Source organism: Chiloscyllium plagiosum, unplaced genomic scaffold (assembly GCF_037043375.1).
Source record: "Chiloscyllium plagiosum isolate Xiang-an unplaced genomic scaffold, Cpla_swu_hap1 HiC_scaffold_51, whole genome shotgun sequence".
NCBI lineage: Eukaryota > Metazoa > Chordata > Chondrichthyes > Orectolobiformes > Hemiscylliidae > Chiloscyllium > Chiloscyllium plagiosum.
The window spans coordinates 39,116,354-39,130,375 of NW_028270189.1; the positions used below are offsets into that span (position 1 = coordinate 39,116,354).

General features: G+C 41.7%; 1 protein-coding gene across 3 annotated transcripts in view; it reads right to left on the reverse strand.

Annotated features, from left to right (window-relative positions):
• Positions 1–14,022, reverse strand: part of LOC148135184 (uncharacterized) — a 275,374-nt gene that overhangs the window by 208,380 nt on the left and 52,972 nt on the right. The window lies entirely within an intron of this gene.

Below are 14,022 nucleotides of genomic sequence, written 5' to 3' on the forward strand. Positions count from 1 at the left end.
TGTGCTGAGCCCAGTGTCATTTGTTGCCCCCAGGTCACAGCATATTTCTTCTTCCTGAGTTTATGAGCCTTGTTCCTGATCTGTCTGATCTGTTTAATAAACCTTTTCTGTCACTTCATCACATCCCCTCATAATTCTGAACTCATGAATAAAATAAGGCGTTAGACGAAATGTTAAACCAAATGGAAGTATGCTATTCAGCCCAAGGAGTCTGCTCAACCATTCAACGAACTCATGGTTGATCTGTTTTGGAGATGCCGGTGTTGGACTGGGGTGTTCAAAGTTAAAAATTACACAACACCTGATAGTCACCTGACTAATACCTGATGAAGGAGTGATGCTCCGAAAGCTAGTGTGCTTCCAATTAAACCTGTTGGTCTATAACCTGGTGTTGTGTGATTTTTAACATAGTCGATCTGATAATCTTGAATTCCTTTCAGCTCACTTAGTTCGACAAAGTTTCATCATCTTTCTGATTAACTATCTGGCACTGTTTGAAAATACCCAACCACACAGTCTCAACAGCGGTTACTGGAAAATGCCACAGATTCTTTGACCCCTGAGCAAAGAAATTACTCCTCATTTCTGAATTAAATGGGCAATATCTAATTCTGAGATTATGTCCTCTGGTGCTCTCCTCAGAGCATAGGGAAAGCCACCTGCCCGTATCTACCCTGTCAAGATCCCACGAATATTGAACGTTATTATGTGATTATAAAGTTCCCCTCCTCCTCCTTTGTTTGAAGGAGAATAATCCCAGCCTAACCAATCATTCCACGAAGTTCTACTGTATACAGAGTTAGCAACATGTTAGTAAGTCTGCGCTGTCCCTTATAGCGTCCTTATATATTATTAAGACAGGTGGAGAAATTTCGGTGAGGAAACGGGTTGAAATTTCAGGCGCAGACCGGAATTGGAATTGAAATCAGAAAGCGATTAGAATCGGATTGACCCACAGAAGGACCAAATGCAGCGAAGATAACTCTGACAAATGAGAATCTAATCATATTCGATTGACATTCAATGGCTTCAATGTAACTGAATTCCTCCGTGTAATCGTCCTGGAAGCCAGTATTTAGGAGAAATAGAACCTGACCGCCCATAAAGATAAGTTGACGACAAACACCTGTCCGTGGGTCGACTTTGTTTGATTATTAGCTCAACTCTTGTCTCCGTGAAGCCTACATCGTCCGCAACTCACAATTTAGATGTTCAACAGAACTCTCTCCATTTGCCGAGGTGGGTGCAGCTTCAATGCCACTGAAGGAACTGGGCTCCCTCCACGACAATGCAGTCACCAATCTGTATATTGTTCAACACCTGAACTTTTATTCCCTTAACTTCTCAGGCACAATTGCAGCAGAGTGCACCACCTAGAAGATTCACTGGAGTAAGTCATCCAGGCTTTGTTGACAGAACCTTCAAAGCTCAAAAATTGTACTGACTATAAGGACAAGTTTGAAGATGCACTGAACCTACACCATTTGCAAATTACCCTCTGAGGCACATACCAGCATGACCTGGAGAGGAATCAGTGGTAAATCCATTGAGTGGTGAAGTAGGTTGATGGGCAAAGATTTATACTTCAGCCCTCTATCTTTCATCTTTCAATTTTTAAAAATGTAGATTATTGCATGGACCAGACTTGTGCTCATTCCTTTCGTTGTTTCCTAAACTGGCGGTTGCTAAAGATCGAATATCATCCACAGTCTGTGGTCAACAATAGAAAATACCCAAAAACCTCTCGAACAACTGATCTCCCTGTCCAACAATCTTCAGGGATCTGTGAATGTCCACTCCAAGATCTCTTTGTTCCTATACACCATTCAGAATGCTCACTGTTATTGTTCCAACTCCCCAAATTCACTACCACTCATTGGTCTGGATTCAATTCCATTCACCATTTTTCCTTTCCACCTGATGGATACATCCCTGCGGTCACTGACAATATTCATTATAGTCAACTATGTATCGTCAGTAAACTTCTAAATCATGACTCCTAATAAAAAAGTTTGATTTATTGATCTACATCAGGAAACAGTGGTACTTCACTGGGAAAAATCTTCCAAACATGGTTCCTTGCTGCATGGGATGAACAACTGCCATGTTCCAATCTCCAAGGGTTGCTAGCCCAGTATCTCGCCACTACATTTGCAGATGACACAAAGATTGGTGGAGAAGCCAGAAATCATAGGATTACTGTCAAAGAATGAAGGGGAACATAGATAGACAGAAGGGTTGAGCGGAGAATTGGCAAATGGTGTTCCATTCAAGCAAATGTGAAGTGATGATTTAGGGAAGTCTAATTCCAGAGCCAAGTATACAGTAAACGGAACAGCCTTGGGTAAACTTGATGAGAAGAGAGATCTGGGAGTTCAGGTTCTTTGTACCCTGAAGGTGACTGCACAGGTGGATAGAGTGGTCAAGAAGGCATATGGCATGCTTGCCTTCACCGGATAGGGCATTGAGTATAAGAGCAGGCAAGTCCTGCTAAAATTGTACAGGAGTTTGATTCGGCCGCGTTTAGAATACTCTGCACAGTTCTGGTATCCAAATTATCAAAATTATGTGGACGTTTAGGAGAGAATGCGGAGAAGGCTTACGCAGATGTTGCCTGGTATGGAAGATGCAAGCTCTGAAGAGAGGTTGAGTAGGTTACTTCTGCTTTCATTAGAATAAACGAGATTGCTGGGACCTGATTGAGGTCTACAATATCATGAAGGGTACAGACAGGGTGGCTAAAGATAAGCTTTTTTCCAAGATGAGTAATTCAATAATGAGAGGTCACACGTTCAATGAGAGAGGTGAAATGTTTAAGGGAGATAGACATGGAAAGTATTTTACACAGAGGGTGGTAGGTGCTGGAATGCGTTGCCAGCAGAGGTAGTAGAGGCAGGCATGGTAGATTCATTTCAGGTGCGCCTGGACAGATGCATGAGTAAGTGAGAAGCAGAGGGATACGGATGCTTAGAAATTGGGCGACATGTTTAGATAGTTGATTTGGACCGGCTGAGGCTTGGCCGTCCAAAGGGCCTGTTCCTGGGCTGCACATTTTCTGTATTCTTTGTTCTTCTTTGTTCACTACACTACCAGCTGTGGGTTACAGGTGAAGTAGTGTTACTTCTGCAATCATAATTACTTATGCAAGGTAAATGAACTCACACCAGTGTACAATTGTTTCAACCAAGAGCTGAGTCAACAAGAATGAAACCTTTGTGAAGGAAATATATAATTGTTTTCATATTAGCTAAAATGTGCATACAAGAATGAAAGGTGACTGCAAACAATGGTAGATCGTACAGACAAATAGATAAGGTGCTGTGAGGGTGTAGGTTAAGCCAGATATGCTTGTACAAGCAGCAGTTATAAGCATTTGTTTCTGAAAAAAAACAAAACAAAAAAGAAACCCAATTGAAAGGTTTTAAGGTACAATATGTTTGGGGTAAGGGAGGAAATGTCACAAGTGGGGGAAATAGATCGCAGTGAAGGAGGATATACCTAACAGTTAACCACAGCCAGGATGTGGTGAAAAGGCCAAGTAAAACCTGTACTTTGTTATGCACAAGGCCAGATAAGGCAAGAGAGAAACAATAGTAATGGGCACCAGGTTTGGAGTAGTGAATCCTATGTATTTGCTAAACTCTGCGAGTCTATTTCAGGGACCACGCTTGCAAGTGTATAATAAACATACTGATTGCTTCATATCTTGTTTCGCATGAAATTATTGAAGTGAGTGGGTGAAGTTTCTAACAATTGGGGGATTGTCCGGGATATTCTTCCATCACCGGGAGGAGTGGTTGGCCCTGGACACTGGGAAGAGGCCTCCCATTCACAATTGAGGAGCGGTTTCTTGTCCCGGTTTTGTCCACTCCCTTGGGCGGCTGGTACGTATCCCACAAAGAGTCATCTGAATCAGACAGTGAAAGAAGGTCGATAAAAAATATGGAAAAAAAGGGGCCAGGCAACTCTGTGCACAGACCAACGTCAGAAAACTGAATTTTAAGTATTAACTTGGTGGCCGGGAAAAGGGGTATTTAATCGCTGAGGGACTGGTGAAAGGCCCGAGAAATGGGGGGTAGGCAGAGTAAGTCGAACTGTCATGGAGTAAAGGAAGAAAAAGTCCCTGGTAACTTTCCTCCTGAAAGTCCGTTGGGGAGGATGTTGAGGGAATGGACAAGTAACACTTGTACAAAGGAAAAAGATAAAAAGAAAATGATTGAATATTGTTGTTTAGTATGGACCAAAGAACCAATCCTCCATCCAGCTGTCTTCTGGCCAAAGTATGATTCGGATGAGGATTGAGTATGTCAGTATTTAGATTTGTATGTGAATAAAAAATAAACTTTTAGTCAAGAAGAGGCGGACTATGCATCCTGTTGGAAGGGCAGTTTGGGAATGATGGTAGTAACGCCAAAGGATTCCCCCTCTGCCCCCCCCCCAGTCCCTGGGATAGTTTTTCCTGTTTGCACTCCCGCCCCACCCCCGTACCATAAAATCAGATTAGGTGAAAATGGGGGAGAGGAGAGACAGACAGACAGGGACAGGAAACGGATGACCCACAAGAGGAGAACGAAGGGGCGGTGGAGAGGGATGTTGTTGTTCCCGACCCTCAATCCGCAACAAAAGGAAGGGAAGATCAAGTAGATGTAGAGGAGGCCTCTGGAGTAACTAAACGAAAGCCTAAGAGGGAAAAACAAAAACAAAAAAGGGGAAGAATATAAAGACTTATCCCCTTCGCGAGGTACCAATAGGGGACAAAGAGATTGGGTTTGTAAGTGCCCCCCTCACCAGTGGGGAGGTCAGAACATTTAAAAAGGAGATGAAGGTCCTGGTTGAGGATCCGGTAGGGCTGTCTGAACAAATTGATCAATTCTTGGGGCCCAGTCTGTATACTTGGGCTGAGTTAATGTCTATTTTGAATGTACTATTTACTGGGGAAGAAAGGGGACTTATATCCGGAGCAGCCATTAAAATATGGGACAGGGAACTTCCCATTGGGAATGGGGATACCGGACAGGGAGAGACGGAGGTTCCCCTCAGAGACACACAGTGGTAAAATCAAAACCCGGAGCATAGGGAAGAAATGATGGAATTGAAAGACCTGATTCTAAAAGGAATAAGAGAGGCAGTTCCGAAGTCGCAGAATTTGACTAAAGCCTTTGAAGTTGAAGAGGAGAAAGATGAGACACCCTCAGCTTTCTTGCAAAGATTAAGAGACTCAATGCGGAAATATTCTGGAATGAACCCTGAGGACCCAGTGGCACAGGGTCTTTTGAAAGTATATTTTGTGACAAAGGCATGGCCAGACATACAGAGAAAGATACAGAAGATAGAAGGGAGGAGTGAAAAACCATTAGATGAATTATTAAGAGAGGCACAGAAAGTGTTTGCAAAGAGAGACGTTGCGAGACAAAACCAGAATGCAAAAATGATGGTAGCTACGATTGATGAAGTAGTTAAGAAAAGAATGGAACCAATAATGAGCAACCGGAGCGGTGGGTGGCAGCATGTAGGACAGAGAGGAAGAGGGAGAGGGAGAGGACAAGGGGGAGCATTTGATAGAGGGTTCTGGCGACAGGGACAGAGATGGAAGTCTCCACAGGCAGAATGTTGTTATTGCAGAAACTCGGGTATTTTAAGCGGGAGTGTACTGATCTACAAAGGGAAGTAAGGGCAATTCCGCTCATGAATTTTGATGAAGATTAGAGGTGTTAGGGGTGCCTGCCCCCGGGGAGCCACCAGGATAAATTTGAAGGTGGGACCCTGTGGGGAAGAGGTAGTCTTCCTAGTAGATACCGGGGTAGCACGGTCATCACTAAATTTTAAACCAAAGAAAGTAGGAATGTCAACACGGTCAATTACTGTTTTCAGGGTAAAAGGGGAAAGATTTACTGTTCCAGTATTTGAACCTATGATGATAGAAGTTCCGATGGATACAGTCACAGGGGAACTGTTGTATATCCCTGATATAGGAAGTAACTTACTAGGGATAGATTTAATTATCCTCTTAGGACTGGAGATTTGAATTCAGGAAAAAGAATTAGTTGTACAAATGACAATGTTGACAGAAGATGTGGAGAGAGAGATAGACCCTATTATATGGGCTAGAGAAGGGAATTGTGGAAAAGTACAGATCCGTCCCCTAGAAATAACTTTAAAATGGAAAGGGGACGTTGTTTATGAGCGACATTATCCCATTTCCATAGAAGGTAAACGAGGACTGCAGCCAGTAATTGAGGGGCTAGAGATGGACTGTTGGAGCCATGTATGTCTCCTTATAATATCCTAATTCTACCAGTGCGGAAATCTTATCGATTGGTGCAGGATTTGACAACATTGAATCGAATAGTACAGATCAGGCACCCAGTGGTGCCAAATCCCTCTACGTTATAAAGTAAGATCCCTCATGACCACAAATGATTTAGTGTGATAGATTTAAAGGATGCCTTTTAGGCTTGTCCCTTGGCGGAGGAAAGTAGGAATTTGTTCACCTTTGAATGGGAAGATCCCAAGACAGGACGGAAACAGCAATACCGGTGGACCGCGCTCCCCCAGGGGTTTACGCAATCCCCAAATTTATTTGGACAGATGTCAGAACAAATATTGGAGAAATTTATCAGCCCCAAAGGAACTACCCTGTTGCAGTATTTAGACGACCTCTTAGTAACAGGAAAGAGAAGAGAAAGAGTAGTAGAAGCCACTAAAAAAAATGTTGAATTTTCTTGGTCAGCAGGGACTGCGAGTCTCTAAAAACAAAATACAATATGTGGAGCAAGAAGTGAAATACTTGGGACATTTAGTTAGTGAGGGAAAGAGAAAGGTAAGCCCGGAACGGTTAAAGGGAATAGTGGGGATTCCGTTGCCCAGGAATAAACAGAAATATCTTAATTGTTTGGGTTTAACTGGATACTGCAGATTGTGGATTGATTCTTATGCTCAAAAGACGAATAAATTAGATCTCAAACCATTAGAGGAGGAACCAAAGTGTCTGAGTTGGGAAGAAGAGGAAAAATAACAATTTAAGTAATTCAAAACAGATCTGATTCATGCCCCCGTGTTAGCCTTACCTTCTCTAGATAAACCTTTCCAGCTCTTTGCTACCGTTGATAAGGGAGCGGCTTTGGGAGTATTAACCCAGAGGTGGGGAGGAATGAAACAGCCAGTAGCATATCTTTCGAAGCTCTTGGATCCAGTATCCTGGGGGTGGCCTGAGTGTGTGCAGGCCCTGGCTGCCACTGCATTGTTGGTGGAGGAAAGCAGAAAGCTTACATTTGGGGGAGCCCTAATAGTAAGTACCCCACACCAAGTGAGAATGATCCTAAACCAAAAAGCTGGGCGATGGTTGACAGACTCGTGGATTCTGAAGTATGAGGCAATATTAATACAAAAGGATGATCTAGTGTTGGTCACGGACAATTGTTTAAATCCAGCTGCCTTTCTTTGGAAAGGGAAGGAGAATCTCCTCAGAATCCAGAACACAACTGCCTTGACGTTATAGAATAACAAACTAAGGTCCGCATGGACCTGAGAGATGTTCCACTTCATGCAGGAGCCTGACATTTTATAGACGGATCATCCCGGGAGACTGAAGGGAAAAGAAATAATGAGTATGCAGTCGTAGACGGGACGAAAGGTAGTGTGGTAGAGACAGGAAGGTTGCCAAATAGGTGGTCAGCTCAGTCCTGCGAACTCTATGCATTGGAAAGAGCCCTTAGGGCATTAGAAAATAAAGAGGGAGCAGCATACAGTGACTCAAATATGCATTTGGTGTTGTGCACACTTTTGGAAAGAATTGGCAGGAAAGAGGACTGATCAATAGCCGGGGGAAGGAATTAGCACATGAGGAGCTGATTAAATGGGTCTTGGAGTCCCTATTACTCCCCTGAGAAATAGTGGTAGTGCATGTAAATGGTCATCAGAAAGGAAATGGACCAGAAGTTAGGGGGAATAGATTAGCCGATGAAGTGGCTAAGGAAGCAGGCCTGGACCCACAAGGAGTGCTGATTCATTCCCTAATACCTACTGTCCCTGATCCCTGGAAGCTTCTATACTTACTGAAAGAGAAGAAAGAGAATTGAGAGATTTAGGGGCTACAAAGACAGCTGACGGGCATTGGAAGTTACCTGATGGAAGGGAAATGTTAAACAAAATGATGATGCGGGAGATTATGGCCGTCCTACACCAAGGCAGCCATTGGGGAGTACAAGCAATGTGTGATTTAGTTCTTAGGGAATATGGATGTAAAGGAATATATACAATTGCTAAATAAATATGTGAAGGATGTATAATATGCACAAAGGTAAATAAGAAAGTCTTGAGAAAACAGACCCCGGGAGGAAGAGACCCAGGATTGAGACCCTTCAGAGTGTATAAGAAGATTATACTGAACTACCCAGAGTAGGAAGACTAAAATATATGCTGGTCATAGTAGATCATCTACCTGGTTAGGTTGAGGCATACCCTCTAGCTACTGCCACTGCAAGTGTGATGTCTAAAACAATATTAGAGCACATAATTCCCTGATATGGGCTCGTGAACCATATAGATTCCGACCAAGGAACTCATTTTACCTCTGAAGTGTTACAGGGGGTAATGGAAGGTTTGGGAATTTTCTGGGAGTTCCATGCTCCATGGCACCCACCATCATCAGGAAGGCTTGAGAGAATGAACCAAACACTCAAACGACAGCTCTCGAAATTGATAATAGAAACCAGACTCCCTTGGAACAAATGTTTACCTATAGCTCTCTTGCAAGTACGAACAGCCCCAAGGAAAGATTTGGGACTAACCCCGATGAAATCATATTTGCATTACCTTATCTGGGAAAGAACGGAGAATTGACAATTCCCGAAACTGAAGACTTGTTCTAAAGAAGTATATACTGGGCTTGTCCGCCGCTTTGTCTTTCCTCAGGAAACAGGGTTTATTGGCACAGACTCCGCCCCTTGAATTCACCGCCCATCCCATCCGGCCAGGAGATTGGGGCTTAGTAAAATCATGGACAGAGACTAAATTGCAGCCGGACTGGGAAGGGCCATATCAGGATCCTTTGACCGAAACGGCAATAAGGACAGCGGAGAAAGGCTGGACTCACTACACACGGATCAAAGGGCTAGTAAAATGTCCAGTTGAGGAAGAAGTCTGGACAGCCTAAACAACGCAAGACCCGCTGAAACTCAGGCTGAAGAGACTTAGAGTAACTGATTATACAGTGGCGATACGAGCGCGGGATTATTTATGTAGGATTGTGTATTAAGGTTTTTTGTGCTTCAGCACAATTTTTAGAATGTTGGGGATGCTTAGAATTATGATGCTAGCTCTCTTAGTATTGGGATTTTGTCAAATATAATTTTCATATGTGTGATTAACGGTCCCTGAGTCTGATAATCAGCAAGCAATAGATCTGATGCATGTAACTTAGTAAATTGTGGGGATGTAGATAATCAGAGACAGTACCGCAGCTCAGAGATACATCTTAAGTCCATTGGGGATGGTACTTGGTATAATGGTCTCGTCACAGTACACTGGGCCCTCCTTCCGACCAGTTTGCGATTGTCCCGATAAAAAGTCTAACCCAATATACCTAATGATAAAGAAAACCACATGGCTCAAAGCAATTCTGGGAGGTGGGGGGAGGGTGTGGGCACCTATGAAATACAATTAGATAAAACATTTGGGATAGAAATGTAAGCAAACGGGAAGGATTTCTCGGGCTGTTGTTTTCAAATTAGCGTAGGACAGGGAAAACGGGCAGAACTATTGGATAATAAGGTACAACCTTTCACCCCTCCCGATGATCCTAAAGTAGTAAAAATTATAGAGATGAAGGACTTGAAACAGACCATCAAAATAGAAACTGGATACGGGGATGCAAATGCCTGGGTTGAATGGTTAAAGTATAGTGTAAAAAGTCTGAACAAGAGCAATTGCTATGCATGTGCCTCCAGTAGTCCAGTGGCCCAGGTGGTTCCCTTTCTGCTTGAGTGGAAGTGAGACAGGAAGGACATGATATGTATGATAGCCCTGTATCAGGATGCGACTGCATGGAATGATAGGAATTGTACCTCCCTATCTCTTATTTTCGCTCCCTTGGAGAAGAAAGATTCAAAAGCCCCGCTATGTTTTCAACCGCAGTTGGAAATCACACGTCGTGTGTGGGTAGAGGAGGTACAAATCGGTCTAGAGATTTGGGGGAGCTGAAAGTATGTACAGAGATTAAGAATGTCACCAAAACGGACAAGGGAGGGAACTACTCAGCACCAAAGGCTCCCCGAGCGGATCTGTGGTGGTACTGTGGAGGCGAAATATTGAGACCCACCCTACCACCGGATTGGAGAGGGATATGTGCAATTGTACAATTGGTAATTCCATTTATCCTGGCATTTGAGGAGGAAAAGATAGTGGGGAAAAAGGGAAGGAGTAAGAGATCACTGTTAGACACTTCTTTCGATGACAGGATTTAGCTCGATTCTGTAGGAGTCCCTAGGAGGGTACCTGATGAGTTCAAGGCTCGTAATCATATTGCAGCAGCCTATGAGTCAGCTCTCTTTTGGTGGGTAACAATTACTAAAAATGTAGATTAGATAAATTACATTTTCTATAATCAACAGCGATTTATAAATTATACAATAGATGTGGTTAAAGGAACATCAGAACAGCTTGATGTGACAAATAGTATGGCATGGGAAAACAGAATGGCCCTCGATATGATTTTAGCAGAAAAAGGGTGTGTATGTGTGATGTTAGGAGGAAGCTGTTGCACCTTTATTCCTAATAACACTGCACCTGATGGTTCAATTACTCGGGTGCTAAGGGGATTGACTACCTTAGCAGAGGAACTGGCTGAGAATTCAGGAGTAGACACATCTCTCACGGGATGGCGTGAATCATGGTTTGGAAAATGGAAGGGGGTGGTGGTTTTCATCCTTACTTCCCTGATAGTAGTAGCCGGGGTATTGGTAGCCATTGGCTGTTGCATCATGCCCTGTATACGAGGACTCACCCAAAGACTGATTCAGACAGCCTTAATAAAACAGATACCCCTAAAATGGAATCAGGCAGAGGAACTTTGTCGATTAAATAATGAGGGGATGAGTGAGTCCAAGATGGATGAAATCTCTGGAATGATGCTTCTGAATTTTGGGGACAATGCTTAAAAGAAAAATGCAGAAGATAACAAATGGTAATTAAAGAAAAAGGGGGAAATTTTGGGATATAGGTAAAGTAGTGTCACTTCTGCAACATAATTATTTATGCAAGGTTTATGCACTCACACCAGTGTATAATGGTTTCAACCAAGAGCTGAGTCAACAAGAATGAAAACTATGTAAAAACAATGACTGCAGATGCTGGAAACCAGATTCTGGATTAGTGGTTCTGGAAGAGCACAGCATTTCAGGCAGCATCCAAGTAGCTTCGAAATCGACGTTTCGGGCAAATGCCCGAAACGTCGATTTCGAAGCTACTTGGATGCTGCCTGAACTGCTGTGCTCTTCCAGCACTACTCATCAAGAATGAAAACTATGTGAAGGAAATATATAATTGTTTTGTATTAGCTAAAATGTGCCTACAAGAATGAAACGTGCCTGCAGACAATGGTAGATGTGACAGACAAATTTGAATGTGCCTGCACTTTTCCAACACCACAGCTTCCTCACTTTCTCCAAATATGCTTAATGAACATGAAATGAAAATGTTAGCATCAGCAGTTGAACAAGAGCAAATAAACACATTTTTTGAAATATCTATAGTGAAAACTTGTTTGAGAACATACAACAAATCAGATCGAACAACATCTCTTGCCGTTAGAACCCTTGGCCCTTCATAATAAAGAATAACCATGCTTTGACCAACCAGTGTGGTGTGTAACGACTGAACTGAAATACCAGAGGATAACGATTGCATTTATTGAAGGGAATGATAACCAGATCCTTACTGTGATAGTGGGAATTGATCTCAGGAACAATAAGATATTTACTGTGATTATTCCACTGAACAGTAATTAGATGGTCATGAAGATCTTTGTGTGGCTTTATGTGCAGTGTTTTGTTTGAACATTGATTTCAGTAACATTGAGATATTTTACAAGATTGACAATTGACAGTTAAAGATAAGTTTTAAAGGCAACATTTAAAAAAATTGTCAGTTTTGTTTAGCGAAACACAATTCTAAGTTTATGAAATCTCTACTGTGTGGAAACAGGCCATTTGGCCCAACAAGTCTACACTGACGTTCCAAAGAATAATCCACTCGGCACCATTCTGCTCTCAGATTACTGGACATTTACCCCTGACTAATGCACATAACCTACACATCCCTGAACAGAACGTACAGCTTAGCATGGCCAATGTACCTAACCTGCATATCTTTGGATTGTAGGAGAAAACCAGAACATGCAAACTCCACACAAACATTTGGCCGAGGATGGAATCAACCCCAAGTGCATAACACTGTAAGACAGGAGTGTTAACCACTGATCCTCTGTTCTCAATGCCCAGCCCCCATGTTCAAGAGGTCTATGTAGCTGTTCATTGGTTCTCTTGTCCAGATACTAATTTATAATTGATATCGCTTTAATTGTGCCCGGAATTTTGAGATTTGTCTCAAAGTTAAGAAGAAAACGAGGAGCAATTAATATGAGAAGTTGAGAGAATAGAAAGCACAGTAAATTTAAATTACAGACTGTGAGAAACAATGCTCACTTACTTCAATAATTTCAGCCCAAGACAAGATCTGAAGCAATCAGTTTGTTTATTAGACGCTTGCAAGCGTGGTGCCTGGAATAAGGCACACAGAGTTTAGCAAATACATATCTTATATAGGATTCACTACTCCAAACCCGGTGTATCGAAAAGATTCCTGAAGGGCTTATGCCCAAAACGTTGATTCTGCTTCTCTTGAATGCTATCTGACCTGCTGTGCTTTACAGGCACAACGCTCTTGCTATTAGAAATATTTGACTGAATATTCAGAGACAATACTAAAATTTACCTCTGTCAATTTAATTTACTGCGCTTTCTATTCACTGAAGTTTTCATGTTAATTGCTCCTCTTTTTCTTCTTAAATCTGATACAAATTTCAAAATACAGAACACAATAAAATTCACATGAATTATAAATTTACATTCTGGGCAAGAAAACCAATGGAAGGCGATATAGAATTCTTGAACAGCCTACACATATGAATGAAAAAGCAATTCCTTCTAAAAAAAATGTTTCCACGTCTGTATCGTTTTCTCAATTCAATAATCCTGCAAGTAGTTTATAATTGTCAGTTGATCTCTCTGAATGAGTAGCTAATCAATGTCAATGTAACAGCTGAAACATTAATAACAGATTGATATCTGTGTGTTAAAGACCTTATTTGAAGCCAACAAATGTTTGGTATTTACTAGAATCCCACCAGAAAACATTCTTGAATCATAATACAAGAAGTGAGATATGTGAGAGATGTGCAAACCTTATTTTTAAATTAACAAACTCGAATATTTTCAAAGCATTTCAATCTTACGGTCAAAATGAACAGGTGAATGGAAAAATAAAAACAAGCTTCTGACAATTCATAAACTGAACAACAATTACATATTCACTTTGATCAAAGGACAGAGGAATATTTAGATGAATCACAACATTTAGTTACATAGTAGGTAACCAGCTGACTGACAAGTAATAGGTGGGAGCATTTGTTAGTTTCCTGAAGAAGATATCAACTTTATTTCCAATTTATAGCACGTATGTGTATCAATTGTTTGAACTTGCCCCTTTGCAACAAAATAAAGGATCAATCTCATCGTAATCTTTAATTCTGCAACATTTTCAAATATTCTCCAGGAACTTATAAGCAATAGAATTAGATACAGGTATCCCCACTATCTGAAAGTACAGCGTTATTATGAAACCTTACATAAGCTGAAAAGGCGTAAATCGAAGAAGCTTGAATCTTTTTCCTTTTTTTTCGTAAAAGTGAAAATCCTCTTCAGATTTCTTCCAGTTAGAGAAAGCAGGGACAGATGTAAGTCTTTT